General features: G+C 38.1%; 1 non-coding gene across 1 annotated transcript; it reads left to right on the top strand.

Annotated features, from left to right (window-relative positions):
• The first annotated feature begins 4,651 nt into the window (after positions 1 to 4,651).
• Positions 4,652 to 4,724, top strand: TRNAW-CCA (transfer RNA tryptophan (anticodon CCA)). Its single transcript has one exon. It is a non-coding gene; the product is annotated as a tRNA-Trp (tRNA).
• Positions 4,725 to 24,612: the final 19,888 nt, after the last annotated feature.

Below are 24,612 nucleotides of genomic sequence, written 5' to 3'. Positions count from 1 at the left end.
ACTATGAGGTTGGTCCCTAATTTCATATATTAGCAAATTGAGGATCAGAGCCCTGACAGGGAAATTCTCATGAGCATATAGATGTTGGTAGCAGAGTGTGTAAAGAACTCAGGTTTTGTGATTCTTAGTTCAGTTTTACATCGTCCACTGTGCTTGTGTCTTTGGGACAAGCATAGCACTTTTTAAATGTAGATGTTATGAGTTAAGGCCATTTTGGTACATGTTTCCCCCATGCTTGGTGGAAATCCATCCATGCAGGAGTCTATGCTGGAAGGTCACCCTGGTGCCATGCAGTCAAACACAGAAGTAGGGTTCACCATTTACTTACTCATGTTCTTAGCTTAGAATCAAACAGAGTCATTATGAGAGGCTGTATTTATTATTTAGCTCTGACAACAAACAAATGTGTACACATTTATATACATGATAAGTATGTAACATTTGTGAGATATTTAATGATTCATAAAAGCATAAAATAAAATTTTTTGAGATTACCTAAAACGAATAAAAATCCATAGACACTTTCGTATGGCTTTTATTGTAGAGGCATCAGGCTTCCATCCCAGTATTATTTATTTAATATTAGAAAAATGTTTCAAGTGTTTGATGTTTAAAGGGCCAACCACTAATGATATTTAAAGGGAGAAAATGAACTTGCAAAGTCTTCAGAATGTTTCTTGGATGTTTTCTCTTTATGTTGTATCTACTTATGCTAAGCAGTGTTACTGAACTGAATAAACTCTAATGTAAAACTGAGATTCATTAAACTGTTAACCTTTTTTTAAATTGGTTACTTGTATTTGAAAAAGCGATACTGGAAGTGAAAAACAATGTTGCCACAAAAATAAAGATGATCTTTTGAGGCTACAAAAATAGAATAAAATAGTAGGTATTTTTAAAATTCCATTTTAATTTTTAAATTTACATAGGAGAGTAAATACTACTTGGTGGAAATTGCTTAACAACTTCTTACTTTTCCCCAAAGATTCAGAGAATGAAACAGATTTCTATAGGACAGAATGCAGCTAAATGTTCTCCTTGGCAAATATTTGAACTTCTTTGCTTGAGACATTAAGAAAATGTCACTCAAATAAAGATGAAATTGAACAAACCTATCACTACCTAGAAAAAAAGAAGTAAACAGTGGAATTTGATCTAAGCTAACTTTATTTCCTAAACTCAAAATTATAACAATAAAGTTCTTTATATGAGCAACTTTGTGAACTGAAAGAAGGGGCAGTCTACATTTCTTTCCATGTATCAAGCCAAAGAAATGAAGGGAGAAAATCATTCTTCTCTGTTGGCCTCCTGTGTAAAATTTCTTTTCTTATCATCCCATCTAGTCATATCTTTCTGCAGTTTGAATTACCCTCTTTTCCTCAGACTGGTAAGGCAGTGAAAGGATGTTTGTTCTGCTAATTAACTTTATTACCCTGATAACTCCCTGCAGCCTTTGACGAAAACAATTACCGTTACTCCTTTTTTCCCCCACTGGCAAAAAAAAAAAAAAAAAAAAAAGAAAAAAAAAACTATTAATTAGAAACAAGGCCCAGGTCCCTGCCATGTTATCCTGCCACGTTCCCAGGCCCTCGAGCAGGATAGCATTACATTGTCAGTAGTAATTTAGCTCTCATCTGTCTCTGCTAATTATTGTCACATTCATCAAATTCATCAACAAAAGTGCTCTCAGAAGGATTGCATATTTGCAGTTAATACAGCATAAACTGGTATTACCCATCACCACATTTGTGATGATGAGAGGGACACAACTTATTCATCCCTAATTAGAGCAAGCTGGGTAATTAATTATGCATTCCGCCTTATTACTTCTGAGTTCCCAGATATTGTTTGTCTAAAAAGGGGGAGAAAGCAGGAGAGAGAAGCCTGAAAATGCAAAAAAAAAAAAAAAAAAAAGAAAAAAAAAAGGGTGATGTGTTTTGTCACATGCGCTATGCCATAATTCCCACCTGACAAACTAGCTGAATCAGTGGAAAATTGCGAGTTGTCAGCAGCAGAATAAACTGCTGTAATAGCTGATTAATGATCAGCACCTGTGACAGGTGCTGTACGGGACTGTAAACTTGGTTTGATTAACAGTCACTGGACGAATAAATATTAGTGACAGTTATCGGAGAGCAAGTTTGCTTGTTTTCTTCCCTGTTAACAAATCGTACGCATTAAAGTTATTGATATTTCTGTCTGAGACACTATTTTTTTGTAGTTATCTGGCAACATTGGCAGTGATTTGTAATAGACTGTGTTTGTTTCTGTTCTGTAATTTTATTTCCGAACTAAAATTGTATTTTGACAAGATGACCTATAGGGGTTTAAATCTAACACGTATGGAAGAAAAGACTAAAAAATAACAGGATTCAGACTTGGTTTAATTTATGCTCACCTGTTAGCAATCTGTGTATGGGTGTATGTACATGTACGCATATACACATATATACACATATTCATTATATCCATTTACAAGTATGCACAATAACTATTAAGGAATGTTCATGCTAAAAAACATAGACACAAACAGGGTGTGTGATGTTCAGTTATTTAAAAAAATTTTGGTTGCTTTTTTTCCCCAGAGTTGGATATTTTCTCTGGAAACGTTGGCAGTCTAAGTTCCCCCAATCCTGTGTCTCAATCCCAAACTGAAGGGAGCATTTTCCTGAGGCAGCTATTCAAAACTGCTGCCAGTTTGATTGCTTCTACTGAATTGAACAGTTACAAACAGATTGGTCAGGAGGTGATTAACCTGTTTGAGCTGACTGATTATTAACCAAGAGTCAAGTTTTGTGCATAGGCAAGCAAGGCGTGAAAGAAGGAACCCAGTCTTTTTTCTTAAGGTCATTTACTATGGTAAATACAAGCTTTGAATTGTGTATTTGAATATTGTAGTTTTGAATTGTGTATAGAGTGGTTAGGATTGTAGGTTCTGGAATCCTAAAGACCTGCTTTCAAATTCTGATCCTGCTAACTAGTTGTATGAGTTTGGGTAAATTACTTAATCTGTCTGATTTTTCAGCTTCTCAGCTACAAAATGGGAGCATTTTCAACCTATATTATAGTGTTACTGTGAGGATTAAATGAGATAATGTGTGTAAAGCATCCTAGCACAGTGCCTAGAATAGAAAGCACTTATTAATAATTAACATTTAATTATTATTAACACAACTGTTTGAAAATAGAAGTCAAATTACCTTCAGTTTCCATTTCACATGATGAAATGTTTTAAGAACAACTAATTATATTTTTCCTCCACGTATTCCAAAATAACAAAAATTTTTAGAAAACAACTTTATGCTCACTTATCCCTGAGTGAAAATTGAGAAAAGATTAGTAATATCCCTGGGTAGTAGATATCCCAAGGTGCTACTCTGATTTATTGAGATGTTTCTCAGAAGCACAAAAGTTGGAATTGATGAGGTGGGGCACAGGCTCGAATGTCTTCAGAAACTTCTGGGTTGATGGTAGAGACAGATCTGAGTAATGTTTATTTATCATAATTGAGATATTGAGATAGTAAAAAAACAAATGAACAATAAAAATAACATCAAAGTAAATTCATTTTGATAATTTAGCATATATCTACTTTAATATTAATCATCTAATAGAGAATGAAAATTGGGAAAGTATAGAGAGGTAGTATAGTGCAATTACAGTTTTTGAAACAGTGTTGAGCAGTAATAAAACTACCATATTTCTAGGACATTAGGGAATATGTGCTTGTTGGGTTATAATTAATCAATATTTAAAGCCAATTTATCTAGATAAAAAGCCAAAAATAAAGGTGGTTTATAGCTTCAGTTGTACCTATATTGATCCTAAGAACATTCTGGAAGTAGTTCTCATGAAGAATCATGTTTTTTAATAGTGTTTCTAATTTTTTAAAAATTTTAACAAATTGTGTCTTACAAAACTTTCAGGAAATATACTGATATTTAATAATTTTGTTTGGGAATCACAAAAGCAGTGGTTCTTAACTACCACATATTGGAATAACATGGGAGAACTTTTTTTTTAAATGGAGATGACAGGACCTACCACTAGGAGCCCCTTAGGCATTGGCATGTTTAAAAATTTCCCCAGGTGATTCGTGTGTGTGTGTGTGTGTGTGTGTGTGTGTGTATCTTCAAGCTTTAGAACTGGGGATAAATATATAAAATTAGAAATTTATGTAATAAGAATTAATGTAAAAAGTAAAAATTCCTTCACATTACAGAGCTATTATTGTGAAATGGCTGTCAGGAAACTTAAGTGCATCTCACGTGGGAGCTTTAGAGTTATTTGAAGTTTCTATTTGAAGTATCATGATGGAAATTCCTTTTTTTTTTAAATTAACCCAATCAGAGAGAGAAATATCTAATAATTTAACAGTAAGAGCGATATTCTAATTCACCAACTGATTGCGTATCACTAATTGGAATTGTAGTGTCAATTGTCTCATCTCACTGGGGAAAAATAAACCCATTGGAGGTGGCCAGACCAGTTCTGTGGCTGACAGATGAACTAGATGGTGGCAGGGCTGATGTGCTTGTGGCTTGCTTCCAAGTAGATAGCTTACTGCACAAACTGTGACAGAGAATCAAGAGAGCAGAATGTTGTTGCCATTTGGCACATATAAACATGGATTAAAAATCAGGTAGGGACTTCCCTGGTGGTCCAGTGGTTAAGACTCCACGCTCCCAATGCAGGGGGCCCAGGTTCGATCCCTGGTCAGGGAATTAGATCCTGCATGCCACAATGAAGATCCTGCATGCTGCATCTAAGACCCGGCTCAGCCAAATAAATAAATAAATAATCAGGTAATAGGTACTCCACGCCTGCTTCCTTCTACACTTATATTAACTAAGCTTTGATCATTCTTGCTGCATATTAGTGTGTGGTTGTAGGAGCGCTCATTGGTCTATCACTTCCTCATTACTTCTCACAGTCAGACAACTCAGAAAACCACGTGAAATAAGTTGGAAATTGCCTGTTTGTCTAAAGCACTGATATTTCAGATTATGATACAGTTCCATTAGGGAGGTAGCTCTTTCTCTGTTAACTTCTACATCTATGTTCTAGAATTCCTGAGTTCCTATAAAGTCTTAATTTAAAATTTTAATTATTAAAAAACAACAAATGTAATCCATCTCTGGAAATTTAAAGAGGAAAAGTCTTACTTGGCATATGGGATTTTGGGGTGGGTGAACAGGTAATGCCTCACTTCAAGAATAACTTGATCCTATTGAATTTTCCATGGTCTGGAATGGGGGTGGGCAAACTATAGCCAGTAGGATGATTTGGCCTGCCACTTACTTTTGTAAGGCTTTGAAAGCTAAGAATGATTTTCACATTTTTAAATGGTTAAAAAAATTTTTTTAAATATTTTGTGACATGTGAAAATCATATGCTATTCAAATTTCAGTGTCCGTACATGAAGTTTTTTGGAAAATAGCTATGCCTTTTTGTTTCCATTTTGTCTGTGGGTACTTTTGCTCTAAAATGGCAGAGTTTAGTAGTTGTAACAAAGACCATATATCCTACAAAACCTAAAATATTTACTTTTTAGTCCTTTCCAGAAGAAGTTTGCTTATCTTTGCTCTAGAGTAGTATTCCTCAATTTTTTTAAAAAAATTGGGGTATAGTTGTTTTACAGTGTTGTGTTAGTTTCTACTGTACAGTGGAGTTCCCTGTGCTGTACCACAGGTTCTTATTAGTTATCTATTTTATGCATATTAGTGTATATATGTCAACGCAAATCTGGGATCTTTAAAATACAGATCTGATTCAGCAAGTCTAGAGTGGGTCCTGAGATTTGATTCTGAATTTCTAACAGTCTCTTGGTGATGCTGATGCTACCAGTTTGAGGACCACACTTTGAGAAACAAGGCTCTAGACTTTGATCCTCACCACACAGGCTTCCAAGACTGGTAAGTCTGATCAAGAGATCTTTCAAGAATAGACTCATATTAACCAAGCTTACAAGATTGATGTAGAAACCTAGAAATCTAATTTGTTAATATGTTAATGAGAAAAATGGTAGGGACTGATTCAGAATCTTCTGTTCCTAAGACATGCCACCTGAGATGCCAAATTCGAGAACAGGATAGCAATGGACAGGAAACAGTGAAAGAGAGTTGTGTGTTTAGATTGTTCAAAGACTTCAGGCTAATAGCGATTTGCTAGCTCACTGCCACTGGCACCAGAGTGGCAGCTTTAAAATGTACCTGGGATTTGTTTTAATCAGGTATGGTTAGTGAGATGCAGTCACACAGACATGGGAATGACTATCATGAGGGAAGAAGTTTTATATCCACAGATCCCTAGAAATAGGAGATGCAGCATGCTATGCAGGGGACCACACAGGAGGCACCAGGGTTGCTCAGGAGGCAGAAGGAGCAAGGGGGAAAACATGGGCAAGAGCCTTTATTGTGGTTTTCGAGGGAAGGAGTAGGTGAGGCAGGATAAACAGGTTTAGGATGGGCTAGTTTAAATAACTTCAGCAGGTTCAGGGGTTAGGGACTGCCTCTAGTTTTCTGGTACTTGGCCCTGGGGTGATTAGGGCCGGTGGATAATGGGTCCAGAGTGTAAAAGCTAGATATAGGAGGGAATTGGGGGTATGGGCTTTGAATAGGGCGGTTTGCATATGAAAGTGTAGTCACTTTGAGTTGTTTGCTCTCTAGGAATTAGCACTGGGAGGGTCAGTCTCTCCAGTTTCAGTAAGGCCCTAGATGTCAAAATATCAGAAAACAGAAAATAAAAGGCATGATTAATACAGATGGGTCCTTGGGCCAGGGCACTCTTACCTAGGATGGTTATGGGATGGACACTGTCCGTACACACCTCTTTGATTTCTTTTCTGTGTTTTTTTGTAGTTGTCCAACCTCCCTTCTAAATGACACATTCTTTCTTCAGATCTGCTAATTCTTTTAGGTTACGGAGAAGTGCTTCTGGTTTGGGGATCCTTCAGCCTCTTTTAAATGATTTTGTATGTCAGTTATCAGTTCAACATGGCTCCAGTCCATCAAGTGCTGAGTACCTAGTTTAACGCAGAAAACAATCTTATTTTGCTCATACCTAGTTGGAGAGGAGCTTTTCTCAATAGTGTTCAATACAGACTACACTGTATTTACTGTGTATGATAACGTCAACTTAATACAGTATGACTATTTAAACACCTGTAACGCCCTACTTCAGACCATGGAGCTCTCAGTCTTTTTCAGAGGGTGACCAGTTGCTGATGAGTGACATTTAAGTGGTGTATCTTAGTGGGGGCCATTTTTTTTGACACTGCAGCCACTAAGAGGATGGAGGTAACCCTGTAGTCATCCATAAGCTTCTGGCCATAGCTCACTTCTCCACAGAAATGTATACAAGCCATAGGGAGAGAAAAGTTGTGGCACATGCCTTTTTTTTTTTTTTTTTTTTTTTTGCGGTACACAGGCCTCTCACTGTTGTGGCCTCTCCCGTTGTGGAGCACAGGCTCCAGACGCGCAGGCTCAGCGGCTATGGCTCACGGGCCCAGCCGCTCCGCGGCACGTGGGATCTTCCCGGACCAGGGCACGAACTCGTGTCCCCTGCATCGGCAGGCGGACTCTCAACTGCGCCACCAGGGAAGCCCCGCACATGCCTTTTGCACTATCAACTGTAACAGCTATAGGCTGATTCTGAGTGATCTTACTGGGGTCCTGCCCCAGCCACTCTAGCCAAAGAGAATTGCTTGTAATTGCAGTAACTTCATCCCACCTCTCATTTACATCACACAGGAATTCCTTAGTCTTGGTTCACTGTTTATTATTATCTTGGAAAATTATGTCATGGCACTGTAAAGGATTTCCCTGCAAACTTCATTTTAAGTATGCATAATTCTCAAATCATGAGGAGTCGCGTTGAGAGAGAACTGGACCTGAGACCTCATCCTAATTACTGTGTGACTGTGACTGAATCACTACTCTTTGGCCATCAGTTTCCTCATCAAAAGTATAGAAGAATAATTTTGGATTAAATGATTTCCACAGACCCTTCTAGCTTTGAAACACTAAGCTCAACCGAAATGTTTCTGTAAGATTCACATAAAAATGGGGTTCATTTCTTTATTGCCCCACTCCTGGAATATGCTGTATGGTACTTTGGACCTCCACTTAGCTTTTACTTTTTTTCCCCCTGGTGCTCGCTCTTGTTACTTGTTTAAAAGTCTGTTCCAACTTTCTTCATCAAAAAGGAAAAAAGAGGGCTTCCCTGGTGGTGCAGTGGTTGAGAGTCCACCTGACGATGCAGGGGACACGGGTTCGTGCCGCGGGCCGGGAAGATCCCACATGCTGTGGAGTGGCTGGGCCCGTGAGCCATGGCCACTGGGTCTGCGCGTCTGGAGCCTGTGCTCCGCAACAGGAGAGGCCACAACAGTGAGAGGCCCGCATACCGCAAAAAAAAAAAAAAAAAAAAAAAGGAAAAAAGAGTTATAAACTTTTGGGGGTAGATATCTTTGTATCCCCTAGCATTTTGTATGGGGAGGCCATCTGATAGATGTTGGTTGAAGTACATTAGTGTGGGAGTGCCCTTGAAGCAAATAATTTGGGGGTAGCAGAATCTTAAAAGGTTGAGAAGTTGAAGCCTGCAAAATAAGGCAGGACTTTGACAAGCTAGTTGACTGGATGTGTGACAGTTCCTGGTGTTATATTGCACTAACTACATTTATAAAATTATAAAATGAGTTTGTTTCTCTGGAACATTGGAAAAGTAACTTGACTTTAAATTTCTTTATGCTCCATTATATTTCTGATGATTAAAGTAACTTCTGATAGTTCTATAATTAGGTTCTATCTAAATCCTGTGAGGATCAAGGACATTTTTGCACTGTGATTGGGAATTTCCACATTATTCAAGGCTTGAGAAAGGAAGACAGTCCATCTAGAATAATGTCAATGCCATATCTACACGTTTTGTTGGATTTAAGAAAAAAAATCTCAGGAAATATATTTTCTTCTCTTAATGCATTTCCATTTATATGCATTGTTTTTCATCTGAAACTAAAATTTAACAGTGGGTGAGGATGGGGGGAGCCGAGTATAGAATTGGTGCCAACAGATGCAAAAATGCCATGGAAATCTTTGGCCCAGAAATAAAAGCTTACCAAAATACATACACACAGTTGTTGGACTCTTGAACAGATACACAGCCGTCTGTATAGACAACAGTGCTGTTGGCCAAGAGTCCCGGAGGCAAGCCAACCTCCCATCCAGATGCCACTGCCAGTGAGGAACCATTTGGCATCTAGTTATCTGGCTGCCAGCCTTCTTTCCCACTCTTTGGCATGGGTTTTTACAGGGGTTGCTCAAATAAATTAAGACTCGGAAGAGTTCTGTATTATCAATAACATGCTGCAACAATGGTGTGCTATTTGAATAATGATTTTTTAAAAAGAACTGAAGTAGAGTTAACTTACAATATCATATTAGTTTCAGGTATATAACATAATGATTCATTATTTTCATAGAGTATGTACCATATAAAGTTATTCCAATATTATTGACTATATTCCAATATTATGACAATATATAGTGCTGTACATTAAATTCCTGTGACATATTTATTTTATAACTGGTAATTTGTACCTCTTAATTCCCTTCACCTATTTCACCCATCTTCCCACCTCCCTCCCCTCTGGCAACCACTAGTAGTTCTCTATGTTTCTGTTTATATCTGTTCTTTCATTTTGTTTTTTAGATTTCACATATAAGTGAAAATATACAATATTTGTCTTTCTCTGTCTGACTTAACTTCACTCAGCATAATACCCTCCAGGTCCATCCATGTTTTTGCTTTTGTCCCCTTTTTTAAGTGTCAAAGAAGCCTGACTTCCATGTATTTGCCTACAGATAAATGAAATTTCTTTAGAAATTAAGAATGATATATTTTGATTTCTGTATGGATCCAACTTTTCTCAACCCAGAAATACCTTGAGAATTTTAAAAGTTCAAGCAGTTTGAAACATACAAGCAAAAAAAAAAAAAAAGAAAAGAAAAGAAAGAAAAAAAAAGAAAATATACTGAATTTTTGGGAGAGTGAAAGGAATTATTCATGTGCAAAGTACCCGCTTCAAAAATCTCCTGCTGGTCAAAAGAATGCAATTAGGGGCTTCCCTGGCGGCACAGTGTTGAGAGTCCTCCTGCCGATGCAGGGGACACGGGTTCGTGCCCAGGTCCTGGAAGATCCCACATGCCGCGGAGCGGCTAGGCCCGTGAGCCATGGTCGCTGAGCCTGAGCATCCGGAGCCTGTGCTCCGCAACGGGAGAGGCCACAACAGTGAAGGCCTGCATATCGTAAAAAAAAAAAAAAAAAAAAAAAAAAAAAGAATGCAGTAAGCACACTTTTTTTCCTATGAAAATTGAACAGATGTCAATATACATCCCTGATAGTTTGCATGAGGCACTAACTTCCCAGTGGAAAAAAACATACATGAGCACTATCTCCTCACCTTCTAATCTCATCAAATTCCAATTTCTTTCTTTTCTTAAAAATTTTTTTTATTTTATATTGGAGTATAGTTGATTCACAATGTGTGTTAGTTTCAGATGTATGGCAAAGTGATTCAGTTATACATACACATATATATATTATTTTTCAAATTCTTTTCCCATTTAGGTTATTATAGAATATTGAGTAGTGCTATACAGCAGGTCCTTGTGCTATACAGTAGGTCCTTGTTGGTTATCTATTTTAAATATAGTAGTGTGTATATGTTAATCCCAACCTCCTAATTTATCCCTCCTCCCAACCTTTCCCCTTTGGTAACCATAAGTCTGTGAGTCTGTTTCTGATTTGTAAATAAGTTCATTTCTATCATTTTTTTAAGATTCTGCATATAAGTGATATGATATTTGTCTTTCTCTGTCTGAATTATTTCACTTAGTATGATAATCTCTAGGTCTATCCATGTTGCTGCAAATGGCATTATTCCATTCTTTTTAAAGGCCGAATAATATTCCATTGTATATATGTACCACATCTTCTTTATCCATTCCTCTGTTGATGGACATTTAGGTTGCCTCTATGTCTTGGCTATTGTAAATAGTGTTACAATGAAAATTGGGGTACATGTATCTTTTCGAATTATGGTTTTATCCAGATATATGCCCTGGAGTGGGACTGCTGGATCATATGGTAGCTCTATTTTTAGTTTTTTAATGAACCTCCATACTATTCTCCATAGTAGTTGTACCAATTTACATTTCCACGAACAGTGTAGAAGGGTTCTGTTTTCTCCACACTCTCCCCAGCATTTGTTGTTTGTAGACTTTTTGATTATGGCCATTCTGACTGGTGTGAGATAATATCACATTGCAGTTTGGGTTTGCATTTCCTTTTTTTTTTTTTTTTTGTCAGTTTATTGGTTTGTTTATTTATTTATTTTTGGCTGTGTTGGGTCTTCATTTCTGTGCGAGGGCTTTCTCCCATTGTGGCAAGTGGGGGCCACTCTTCATCGCAGTGCGCAGGCCTCTCACTATCGTGGCCTCTCTTGTTGCGGAGCACAGACTCCAGATACACAGGCTCAGTAGTTGTGGCTCACGGGCCTAGTTGCTCCGCAGCATGTGGGATCTTCCCAGACCAGGGCTCGAACCCGTGTCCCCTGCATTGGCAGGCAGATTCTCAACCACTGCACCACCAGGGAAGCCCTGCATTTCTTTAATAATTAGTGATGTTGAGCATCTTTTCATGTGCCTCTTGGACATCTGTACGTCTTCTTTGGAGAAATGTCTATCTAGGTCTTCTGCCCATTTTTGATTGGGTTGTTTGTTTTTTGGATATTGAGCTGCATGAGCTGTTTGTATATTTTGGAGATTAATCCTTTGTCAGTCGCATCATTTGCAATTATTTTCTGCCATTCAGTGGGTTGTATTTTTGTTTTATGGTTTCCTTTGCTGTGCGAAAGCTTTTGCATTTAATTAGCTGCCATTTGTTTAGTTTTGTTTTTATTTCCATTACTCTAGGAGATGGATTCAAAAGATATTGCTGCAATTTATGTCAAAGAGCTTTCTGCCTATGTTTTCCTCTAAGAGTTTTATAGTATCCAGTCTTACATTTAGGTCTTTAATCCATTTTGAGTTTATTTTTGTGTATGGTGTTAAAGAATGTTGTAATTTCATTCTTTTACACGTAGTTGTCCAGTTTTCCCAGCACCAATTATTGAAGAGACTCTCTTTTCTCCATTGTATATTCTTGCCTCCTTTGTTGTAGATTGACCATAGGTGCATGAGTTTATTTCTGGACTTTTTGTCCTGTTCCATTGATCTGTTTTTCTGTTTTTGTGCCACTACTGTACTGTTTTGATTACTGTAGCTTTGTAGTTTAGTGTGAAGTCAGGGAGCCTGATTCCTCCAGCTCCATTTTTCTTTCTCAATATTGCTTTGGCTATTCAGGGTCTTTTGTGTTTCCATACAAATTTAAAAATTTTTGTTCCAGTTATATGAAAAATGCCATTGGTAATTTGATAGGGATTGTATTGAATCTGTAGATTGCCTTGGGTAGTATAGTCATTTTGACAATATTGATTCTTCCAATTCAAGAATATGGTATATCTTTCAATCTCTTTGTGTCATCTTTGATTTCTTTATTTTTTTAATTTTATTTTTTCCAGTTTTATTGAGATATAATTAACAAACGCAAGTTTATATATTTAAGGTGTACAACATGATGATTTCATATATGGGCAAACTGTGAAATGATTTCCACAATCAAGCTAATTAACTACTCTTAGCATAACTATAGTCACCATGATGTACATTAGATCCCCAGAACTTGTTCTTATAATTGAAAGTTTGTACCCTTTGACCAATATCTCCCCATTTCCCCCACACCCAGCCTCTGACAACCACCCCTCCACTCTTTGTTTCTATGAGCTTAACTTTTTTAGGTTCCACATACAAGGTAGGTCATGCAGTATTTGTCTTTTTCTGTCTGGCTTACTTTGCTTAGCATAAGATTCCCCAAGTTCCTTCATGTTGTTGCAAATGGCAGGATTTTCATCTTTATTGGTTGATGTTGTATACACCACCTCTTCTTTATCTATTTATCCATCAACAGACACCTAGGTTGTTTCCATATCTCGGCTATTGTGAATATGTTGCAATGAATATGGGAATGCAGGTATCTCTTTGAGATACTGATTTCATTTTCTTTGGATATATACCCAGAAATGAAATTGCTGGATCATATGGTAGTTCTATTTTTGATTTATTGAGGAACCTTTACTGTTTTGCATAATGGCTGACCTATTTATATTTCCATCAACAGTGTATAAGGGTTCCCCTTTTTCCACATCCTCACTAATACTTGTTACCTCTTGTCTTTTTTTAATTTTAATTTTATTGGAGTATCGTTGATTTACAACGTTGTTAGTTTCAGGTGACAGAAAAGTGATTCAGTTATACACATACATATATTCATTCTTGTTTAGATTCTTTTCTCATATAGGTTATCACAGAATAAGGGAACTATACAGTTCCCTGTGCTTGTTGGTTATCTATCTAATATATAGTAGTGTGTGTATGTTCATCTCAAGCTCCTGATTTATCCCTCCCCCCAGCATTTCCCCTTTCATAACCATAAGTTTGTTTTTGATATCTGTAAGTCTGTTTCTGTTTTGTAAATAAGTCATTTGTACCTTTTTAAAAATTAGATTCCACATGAGTGATAGCATATATTTTTCTTTCTGTGTCTGACTTACTTTACTTAGTATGATAATCTCTAGGTCCATCCATGTTGCTGCAAATGGCATTATTTCATTCTTTTTTTATGGCTGAATAATATTCCATTGTATATATGTACCACATCTTCTTTATCCATTCTTCTGTTGATGGTCATTTAGGTTGCTTCCATGTGTTGGCTATTGCTAATGGTGCTCTAATGAACACTGGGGTGCATGTATCTTTTCGGATTATGGTTTTCTCTGGATATATGCCCAGAAGTGAGATTGTTGGATCATATGGTAGCTCTATTTTTAATTTTTTAAGGAACCTCCATACTGTTCTCCATACTGGATGCACCAATTTACATTCCCAACAGTGTAGGAGAGTTCCCTCTTCTCCACGCCCTCTGTAGCATTTATTGTTTGTAGATTTTTTGATGATGGCCATTCTAAGCAGTGTGAGGTGATACCTCATTGTATTTTTGATTTGCATTTCTCTAATAATTAGTGATGTTGAGCATCTTTTCATGCGCTTTTTGGCCATCTGTATGTCTTCTTTGGAGAAATGTCTGTTTAAATCTTCCACCCATGTTTTTTGATTGGGATGTTTATTTTTTTCACATTGAGCTGCATGAGCTGTTTGTATAATTTAGAGATTAATCCCTTGTCAGTTGCTTCATTTGCAAATATTTTCTGCCATCCTGTGGGTTATCTTTTCATTTTGTTTATGGTTTCCTTTGCTGGGCAGAAGCTTTTAAGTTTAATTAGGTCCCATTTGTTTATTTTTGTTTTTATTTTCATTACTTTAGGAAGTGGATCAAAAAAGATATTGCTGCAATTTATGTCAAAGAGTTTTCTGCCTATGTTTCTTTCTAAGAGTTTTGTAGCGTCTGGCCTTACATTTAGGCCTTTGATCCATTTCGGGTTTATTTTTGTGTATGGTATTAGAGAATGTTGTAATTTCATTCTTTTACACATAGTTGCCCAGTTTTCCCAGCCCTACTTATTGAAGAGACTGTCTTTTCTCCACTGTATATTCTTGCCTCCTTTGTCGTAGATTAGTTGACCATAGGTGTGTGGGTTTATTTCTGGACTTTTTGTCCTGTTCCATTGATCTGTATTTCTGTTTTTGTGTCACTACTATACTATTTTGATTACTGTACCTTTGTAGTTTAGTCTGAAGTCAGGGAGCCTGATTCCTCCAGCTACATTTTTCTTTCTCAAGATTGCTTTGGCTATTCAGGGTCTTTTGTGGTTCCACATTAATTTAAAAATTTTTTGTTCTAGCTCTGTGAAAAATGCTATTGGTAATTTGATTGGGATTGCATTGTATCTGTAGATTGCCTTGGGTAGTATAGTCATTTTGACGATATTGTCTTCCAATTCAAGAATATGGTATATCTTTCCATCTGTTTGTATTATCTTCCATTTCTTTCATCAACATCTTCTACTTTTCAGAGTACAGGTAGTTGGCCTCCTTAGGTAGGTTTATTCCTAGGTATTTTATTCTATCTGATGCAATAGTAAATGGGATTGTTTCTTTAATTTCTCTTCCTGATCTTTCATTGTTAGTGTATGGAAATGCAACAGATTTCTGTGTATTAATTTTGTGTCCTGCAACTTTACTGAATTCATTGATGAGTTCTAGCAGCTTTCTGGTAGCATCTTTAGGATTTTCTCTGTATAGTATCATGTAATCTGCAAACAGTGACAGTTTTACTTCTTCTTTTCCAATTTGGATTCCCTTTATTTCCTTTTCTTCTCTGATTGCTGGGGCTAGGACTTCTAAAACTATGTTGAATAAAACTGGCAAAAGTGAACATCCTTGTCTTGTTCCTGATCTTAGAGGAAATGCTTTCAGCTTTTCACTGTTGAGATGTTAGCTGGAGGTTTGTCATATATGGCTTTTATTATGTTGAGGTACGTTCCCTCTATGCCACTTTCTGGAGAGTTTTTATCATAAATAGGTGTTGAATTTTGTCAAAAGCTTTTTCTGCATCTATTGAGATGGTCATATGTTTTTTATTCTTAAATTTGTTGATGTGGTGTATCATACTTGCAGATATTGGCAAATCCTTGCCTCCCTGGGATAAATCCCACTTGATCATGGTGTATGATCCTTTTAATGTATTGTTGGATTCAGTTTGCTAGTATTTTGTTGAGGATTTTTGCATCTATGTTCATCTGTGATATTGGACTGTAATTTACTTTTTTGGGGATATATTTGTCTTGTTTTGGTATTAGGCAATTGTGACCTCATAGAATGAGTTTGGGAGTGTTCCTTCCTCTGCAATTTTTGGAATAGTTTCAGAAGGATAGGTGTTAACTCTTCTCTAAATGTTTGATAGAATTCACCTGTGAAGCCAGACTATGAAGTCTCGTCCTGGACTTTTGTTTGTTCGGAGTTTTATTTATTTTATTTTATTTATTCATTCATTCGTTCATTCATTCATTCATTCATTCATGCCTGCCTGCCTGCCTGCCTGCCTGTGCTGGGTCTTCATTGCTGTGCATAGGCTTTCTCTAGTTGCGGTGAGTGGGGTCTACTCTTTGTTGCAGGGTGCAGGCTTCTCATTGCATTGGCTTCTCTTGTTGCAGAGCCCAGGCTCTAGACGCATGGGCTTCAGTAGTTGCAGTGCGTGGGCTCAGTAGTTGTGGCTTGCAGGCTCTAAAGTGCAGGCTCAGTAGTTGTGGCGCACGGGCTTAGTTGCTCCGCGGCATGTGGGATCTTCCCAGACCAGGGCTCGAACCTGTGTCCCCTGCTTTGGCAGGCAGATTCTTAACCACTGTGCCACCAGGGAAGTCCTGTTGGGAGTTTTAAAATCACAGTTTCGATTTCAGTACTTGTAATTGGTCTGTTCATATTTTCTGTTTCTTCCTGGTTCAATCTTGGGAGATTGTACCTTTCTAAGAATTTGTATATTTCTTCCAGGTTGTCCATTTTATTGCTGTAGTTGCTTGTAGTCTCTTATGATCCTTTGTATTTCTGTGGTGTCCATTGTAACTTCTCCTTTGTCATTTCTAATTTTATTGATTTGAGCCCTCTCCCTTTTTCTCTTGATGAGTCTGGCTAATTTTGTTGACCATTTTAAAGAACCAGCTTTTAGTTTCATTTATCTTTTATTTTGTTTTCTTTGTCTCTGTTGCATTTATTTCTGCTCTGATCTTTATGATTTCTTTCCTTCTACTAATTTTGGATTTTGTTTGTTCTTCTTTCTCTAGTTTCTTTAGGTGTAAGGTTAGGTTTTTTTATTCAAGATTTTTCTCATTTCCTGAGGTAAGATTATAAACTTCACTCCTAGAACTGCTTTAATCCCTCCCATAGGTTTTGGATTGTTGTGTTTTCATTTTCATTTCTCTCTAGGTATTTTTTGACTTCCTCTTTGATTTCTTCAGTGATCCATTGCTTGTTTAGTAGCATACTATTTAGCTTCCACGTGTTTGTGTTTTTTGCAGTTTTTTCTTGTAATTGATTTCTAATTTCATGTCACTATGGTCGGAAAAGATGCATGATATGATTTCAGTTTTCTTAAATTTACTGAGTCTCACTTTGTGGCCCAGCATGTGATCAATCCTGGAGAACGTTCCATGCATACTGAAAAAGAATGTGTATTCTGCTGCTTTTGGATGGAATGCTCTATAAATATCAACTAAGTCCATCTGGTCTAATGTGTCATTTAAGGCCTGTGTTTCCTTTTTGATTTTCTGTCCGTATTATCTGTCCATTGATGAAAGTGGGGTGTTAAAGTCCCCCACTCTTTTTTTTTTTTTTTTTTTTTGCAGTACACGGACCTCTCACTGTTGTGGCCTCTCCCGTTGTGGAGCACAGGCTCTGGATGCGCAGGCTCAGTGGCCATGGCTCAAGGGCCCAGCCACTCTGCGGCATGTGGGATCTTCCCGGACCGGGGCATGAACCCGTGTCCCATGCATCAGCAGGTGGACTCTCAACCACTGCGCCACCAGGGAAGCCCCCCAGCTTTCTTTTGATTTCCATTTGCATGGAATATCTTTTTCCATCCCCTCACTTTCAGTCTGTATGTGTTCTTAGATCTGAAGTGGGTCTCTTGAAGACAGCATATATATGGGTCTAGTTTTTTATCCATTCAGCCAGCCTATGTCTTTTGGTTGGAGCATTTAATCCATTTACCTTTAAGGTAATTATCAATATGTATGTTCTTATTGGCATTTTGTTAATTGTTTTGGATTAGTTTTGGCAGGCCTTTTTTCTTCCCTTTCTCTTTGGTCATTTTTTGTGATTTGATGACTAAATTTAGTGTTGTGTGTGGATTCCTTTTTCTTTTTTGCGTGTGTATTTATTGTAGGTTTTTGTTTGCAGTTACCATGAGATTTCAATATAGCAGTTTATATGTATAAAACAAATAAGATTGTTTTAAGTGGCTGGTCTTTTATTTTCAAATGGATTTCCTATATCCTGCATTTGACTCTCCTCTGCTCATAATTGCTGGTTTTGATATCATATTTGTGTGTGTATGATTTCCTACGTTTAATGTATGTTTGCTTTACCAGTGAACTTTTCTATTTGTAATTTTCTTGTGTCTAGTTGTGGCCTTTCCTTTTCCACCTAGAGAAGTTCTTTAGTATTTGTTGCAGAGCTGGTTTGGTGGTGCTGAATTCTCTTAGCTTTTGCTCATCTGTAAAACTTCTGATTTCTCCATCAAATCTGAATGATAGCCTTACTGGGTAGAGTATTTTTGGTTGTAGGTTCTTCCCTTTTATCTTCCCTGTAAATATATCATACCACTTTATTCTGGCCTGCAGAGTTTTTGCTGAAAATCAGCTGATAACCTTATGGGAGTTCCCTTGTATGTTATTTGTTGCTTTTTCCTTGATGCTTTTAATATTTATTTTTTGTCTTTAATTTTTGTCAATTTGAATACTATGTGTCTTGGCATGTTCCTCCTTGCATTTATCCTACCTGAGAATCTGTGCACTTCCTAGATTTGGGTGACTGTTTCCTTTCCCACGTTAGGGAAGTTTTCAGCTATTATCTCTTTGTATATTTTCTCAGGTCCTTTCTCTCCCTCTTCTCCTTCTGGGACCCCTATAATGCAAATGTTATGCATTTAGTGTGTCCCAGAGGTCTCTTAGACTGTCCTCATTTCTTTTCTTTTTTCATTATTCTGTTCTGCATCAGTGATTTCCACCATTCTGTCTTCCAGCTCACTTATCCGTTCTTCTGCCTCATTTATTCTGCCATTGACTCCTTCTAGTGTATTTTTCATTTCAGTTATTGTATTGTTCATCTCTGTTTGTTTGTTTTTTATATCTTCTAGCACTTTGTTAAACATTTCTTGTATCTTGGTCTGTGTCGCCAACTTTTTTGAGATGTTGGATCATCTTTACTATCGTTATTCTGAATTCTTTTGGGGGTACATTGCCTATCTCCATTTCACTTAGTTGTTCTTTTGGGGTTTACTTTGTTCTTTTTGTCTGGGACATATTCCTCTGCCATCTCATTTTGTCTAACTGTGATTGTGGTTTCCATTCCACAGGTTGCAGGATTGTAGTTCTTCTTGCTTCTGCTGTCTGCCCCCTGGTGGATAAGGCTGGTCTCAGAGGCTTGTGCAGGCTTCCTGGTGGGAGGGACTGGTTCCTGCCCACTGGTGTGTGGAGCTGGGCTTGTCTCTCTGGTGGGCAGGACCACATCAAGGGGTGTGTTTAGCAGGAAGCTGTGGGCTCAGGAAGAATTCAGGCAGCCTGTTTGCTGATTGGTGGGGCTGTGTTCCTGCCCTGTTGGTTGTTTGGCCTGAGGCGTCCCAGCACTGGACCCTACAGGCTGTTGTGTGGGCCCAGGTCTTGGTGAGAAAATGGAGGCCTCCAGGAGGGCTCACACCAAGGAGTACTCTCCAGAACTATTGCCACCAGTGTTTTTGTCCTCACAGTGAGCCACAGCTGCCCCCACCCCCCCGCCTCTGCAGGAGACCCTCCAATACCAGCAGGTGATTCTGGCCCAGGCTCTTATGAGGTCATTGCTTTTTCCCCTGGATCCCAGTGCACACAAAACTCCAATAGTGGAGTTTCTGTTTCCCCCAGTCCTGTGGAATTCCTGTGATCAAACCCTGCTGGCCTTCAAAGCCAGATGCTCTGAGAGCTCCTCCTTCCAATGCCAGACACCCAGGCTGGGGAGCCTTACATGGGGCTCAGAACTATCACTCCTGTGGGAGAACCTCTGCAATATAATTACTTTCCCGTTTGTGGGTCGCCCACCTGGTTGATATGGTATTTGATTTTATTGTGATTGCACCCCTCCTACCACCTTGTTGTGGCTTCTTCTTTGTCTTTGGATGTAGGATATCTTTTTTGGTAGGTTCCAGCATTTTTTGTTGATGGTTGTTAAGCAGTTAGTTGTGATTTTGGTGTTTTCATGAAAGGAAGTGAGCTCACATCCTTCTTCTCTGCTGTCTTGTCTCACTTCCCACAAATTACTCACTTCCCACAAATCTGATTAAGTGAGGCTGTACCTAGCACCAGCACCATTTTGTACTTCCCAGCCCCTCCCACCAGGAGAGGCTTCTTTATCTACCACCTGCATGTCACCTCCCTCACATCACCAGGGTTGGGCAGCCAGACAAAACCTGCTGAAAGAGTTGGCTTCTTTTCTGCACCTACCTTGCAATAGCAGAGTTTTGAGATTCATCTGATCAAAGGGGAGAATTATCAGAAGGTGGCATTATATGTAATGATTTTGATGGATTCAGAAACATGCCATAGATCAAATCACATATTATAATGCACACAACATATATTACTTTTACTTTAAGTTTCTGTAATGTCAAAATAAAACATCAAACTGCTATTGCATACTGCAAAAGAAAAGGAAAAGAAAAGAAGTCAGGCTTACATTGCTTATCTTGGCTCTGCTAAGTTTGTATAAATGTAACATTTGAACTAGGGGAATATTTTATGTGTGTACTCCATATTCTTTCTCCAATTTGCCCACAAGAATACAATGAACTCTTGAGGTTGACTTGTTAGAGTTTCAGTCAGAAAGTAAGTGATCTTAAGCATATAAGAAGCATTGTTTTCCCTGACTACCTTCAGTGGGGCTGCCATATTAACTTTACTTGAAGCAACATTAATTGCTCTCAGAACTCTAAGTATCACTGACATTGATAAATCATCCTTAAAGAGACATGAACAAATTAATCAACTGCCCATCATCACATTCAGGAAAGATAAACATTTTTACAAGGAATAGTACATCAGGCAACCTACTTATGTAATGCTGGGTTGAATAAAGATTTCTTGATGAGCCATACAATGGTATCCTATAAACTGGGTGACTAATGCATTCAAGAGGCAGCTGAATCATAGAAAAGCATCGGCCAAAGTACCCTGTAGAAAACATAATATTTCTTTTTTTGCAAAACAAAAATAAGGCTATTCAGTCATTAGAGTTAAGTGTAAATATTTGTTTCCCAACCGTACATTACTATTAATAAAAGCTTCCATTTTTCCCTTGTGTTAATGTGATGAAAGTGTTACTGACAACACCAAAATGATATTTAGGTAATTAAATTTCTCCAATAATATATAAAATACTTTTCTGAATAGAAAAATAATTGCTCTACAAATATATGGACAATGGCAATATTAGTTGTTTATTGTCTCCCTAGGAATTTTCTTTCTTTTCTTTTTTATTAAATTTATTTATTTTATTTTATTATTTATTTTTTGGTGGCATTGGGTCTTCGTTGCTGCATGTGGGCTTTCTCTAGTTGCGGCGAGTGGGGGCTACTCTTCGTTGTGGTGTGCAGGTTTCTTATTGTGGTGGCTTCTCTTGTTGCAGAGCACAGGCTCTAGGCTCGTGGGCTTCAGTAGTTGTGGCACACGGGCTCTAGAGCGCAGGCTCAGTAGTTGCAGTGCACAGGCTTAGTTGCTCCACAGCATGTGGGATCTTTCTGGACCAAGGCTCGAACCCGTGTCCCCTGCATTGGCAGGTGGATTCTTAACCACTGTGCCACCAGGGAAGCCCCCTAGGAATTTTCTAATTCATCAAGCTAAATAAAGTCTGATGTATTTACTGTGTATTGTCTTCTTTTATGGTTTCACCTAACCCTACATTTTAAAAGAAAAACAGTTGGTAGTATTTTCTCTACGTAATTCTCCACTTTCTGTTTCAAAGAAAGAGAACGTGATTTATCTTTCTTTGGGAACAGTAACCACTAAAAAGGGCATCTTTTTTCTGTTGAGAAAAGGGGTTAAATTAATGGGAAGATAGATACTCCTGGTTGGGGTAAGAGAAGTGGCATGAGTTAGCACTCCCTTCTCTCTCTGCCCTTTCTTTATCTGCCTTTGAGCACCAGCTTTTCCTTTATCCTTACCTGGACCATCTGTGTATCTGCAAACATCTAGAGAGACATCAGCAAATCTCAGCAGTGGCCACAACACTATATGGTCCTTCATCTCTAAATGAAAACTCCAAACTTTGCCAGGATTGCAAATCTTCTTTTCACAAATATGTGCTATCTGAAAGCCTTCCAATAAGTTTTATGATTCAGTGGCATGTGACCTGCAGCAATTATTTGTTTATGCATTTTTATACTTTTATCTGAATAATTATTATGGCATTCTCAAATTATGTTCTACAAATGCTAATTTTTAGAAATGTTAACAACAAATGTTTTAGCTAAATTTGTTGAGCACTTGGTATGTGCTTTCTATGCATTTTATCATCCAGTGCTCACAAGTATTTGAAGTGGTATTAGTATTATTTCCATTTTATGGAGGAGGTATATGAGGATTAGATAAATGTCATGGCTAAGCAATTGAGCTGGAATTTGAACCTGGCCCTTTGACTCCAGAGCTCACAGTCTCAAACAGTACAGAATAGCTGTTAGGTGAAAAAGGATTTTGGGGCCAGTGGATTTGGAAATGCAGATTTAAACCAAATTTTAAAAACTTCTTTCTTACAGGATTTCTCAGAGTGTTTAATATGCCTGTGCACAATTAATCTTTAGAAATAGTATGGAATATAATATGTGATATTGCTAAACTTACTGAACCCTAACTGATCTCTCAAGCACTTGAGCCTGAAAACTCAGTTTTGGAACCTGGTTCTGCCACTCACTATGGTTGTAGCCCTGGGCAAGTGATTTAACCTCTTATTAAAGTTACTTAATCAACAAAAGAAAATTTAGCTATATTTAGTAAATTGTACCTACCAAGACATCTTTTTGTATAAATTTTCAAGAAGAGTTGAAAGAGGGTATTTCATTAATATTCAGTTAATTAAAAATATTTAACCAGAGTACCTTCTTCCTTTAAACAGTTTTATTAATTAGTGTTTGACCTTCTCCTGAAACTTTCCTGATTTAAAATTTTTATATCTTTTCCCACTTACATCAATGAACAGATCATCCAGACAGAAAATCAATATGGAAACACTGGCCTTAAATGACACATTAGCTCAGATGTGCTTTAAAGATGTATAGAGAACATTCTGTCTGAAAGCAGTGCATACAGAACATTCTGTATAATAGATCACATGCTTCGTCACAAAATAAGTTTTGATAAATTTAAGAATATTGAAATTATATCAAGCATATTTCCCAACCACAACTGCATGAGACTAGAAATCAACTACAAGGAAAGAACTGTATGTGGAGGCTAAACAGAATGCTACTAAACAACCGATGGGGCCCTGAACCAAGATGGCAGAGTAGCAGGATGTGCTCTCACTCCCTCTTGTGAGAACACCAGAATCACAACTAGCTGCTGGACAATCATTGACAGGAAGACACTGGAACTCACCAAAAAAGGTACCCCACATCCAAAGACAAAGGAGAAGCCACAATGAGATGGTAGGAGGGGCGCAATCACAGTAAAATCAAATCCCATAACTGCTGGGTGGGTGACTCACAGACTTGAGAACACTTATACCACAGAAGTCCACCCACTGGAGTGAAGGTTCTAAGCCCCATGTCAGGCTTCCCAACCTGGGGGTCTGGCAATGGGAGGAGGAATTCCTAGAGAATCATACTTTAAAGGCTACTGGGATTTGATTTCAGGACTTCGACAGGACTCCACTCTTGGAGGGCACACACAAAGTAGTGTGCGCATTGGGACCCAGGAGAAAGAGCAGTGACCCCAGGGGAGAGTGAATCAGACCTACCTGCTAGTGTTGGAGGGTCTCCTGCAGAGGCGGGGGGTGGCTTTGGCACACCATGGGGACAAGAACACTGGCAGCAGAAGTTCTGGGAAGTACTCCTAGGTGTGCGCCTTCCCAGAGTCTGCCATTAGCCCCACCAAAGAGCCCAGGTATGCTCCAGTGTTGGGTTGCCTCAGGCCAAACAACCAACAGGGAGGGAACCCAGGTCAACCCATCAGCAGAGGGTTAAAGTTTTACTGAGCTCTGCCGACCAGAGCAACAGTCAGCTCTACCCACCACAAGTCCTTCCCATCAGGAAACTTGCACAAGCCTCTTAGATAGCCTCATCCACCAGAGGGCAGACAGCAGAAGCAAGAAGAGCTGCAATCCGGCAGCCTATGGAACAAAAACCACATTCATAGAAAGACAGACAAGATAAAAAGGCAGAGGGCTATGTACCGGATGAAGGAACAAAATAAAACCCCAGAAAAACAACTAAAGAAAGTGGAGATAGGCAACCTTCCAGAAAAAGAATTCAGAATAATGATAGTGAAGATGATCCAGGACCTCAGAAAAAGAATGAGGGCAAAGATCGAGAAGATGCAAGAAATGTTTAACAAAGACCTAGAAGAATTAAAGAACAAACCAACAGAAATGAACAATGCAATAACTGAAATGAAAACTACACTAGAAGGAATCAATAGCAGAATAACTGAGGCAGAAGAACAGATAAGTGATCTGGAAGACAGAATCGTGGAATTCACTGCTGCTGAACAGAATAAAGAAAAAAGAATGAAAAGAAATGAAGACAGCCTAAAAGACCGCTCCGACA

Source organism: Mesoplodon densirostris, chromosome 5, assembly GCF_025265405.1.
Source record: "Mesoplodon densirostris isolate mMesDen1 chromosome 5, mMesDen1 primary haplotype, whole genome shotgun sequence".
NCBI lineage: Eukaryota > Metazoa > Chordata > Mammalia > Artiodactyla > Ziphiidae > Mesoplodon > Mesoplodon densirostris.
Note: the sequence above shows the minus strand (reverse complement) of the source record. Positions and strands in the feature narration are given on the sequence as shown.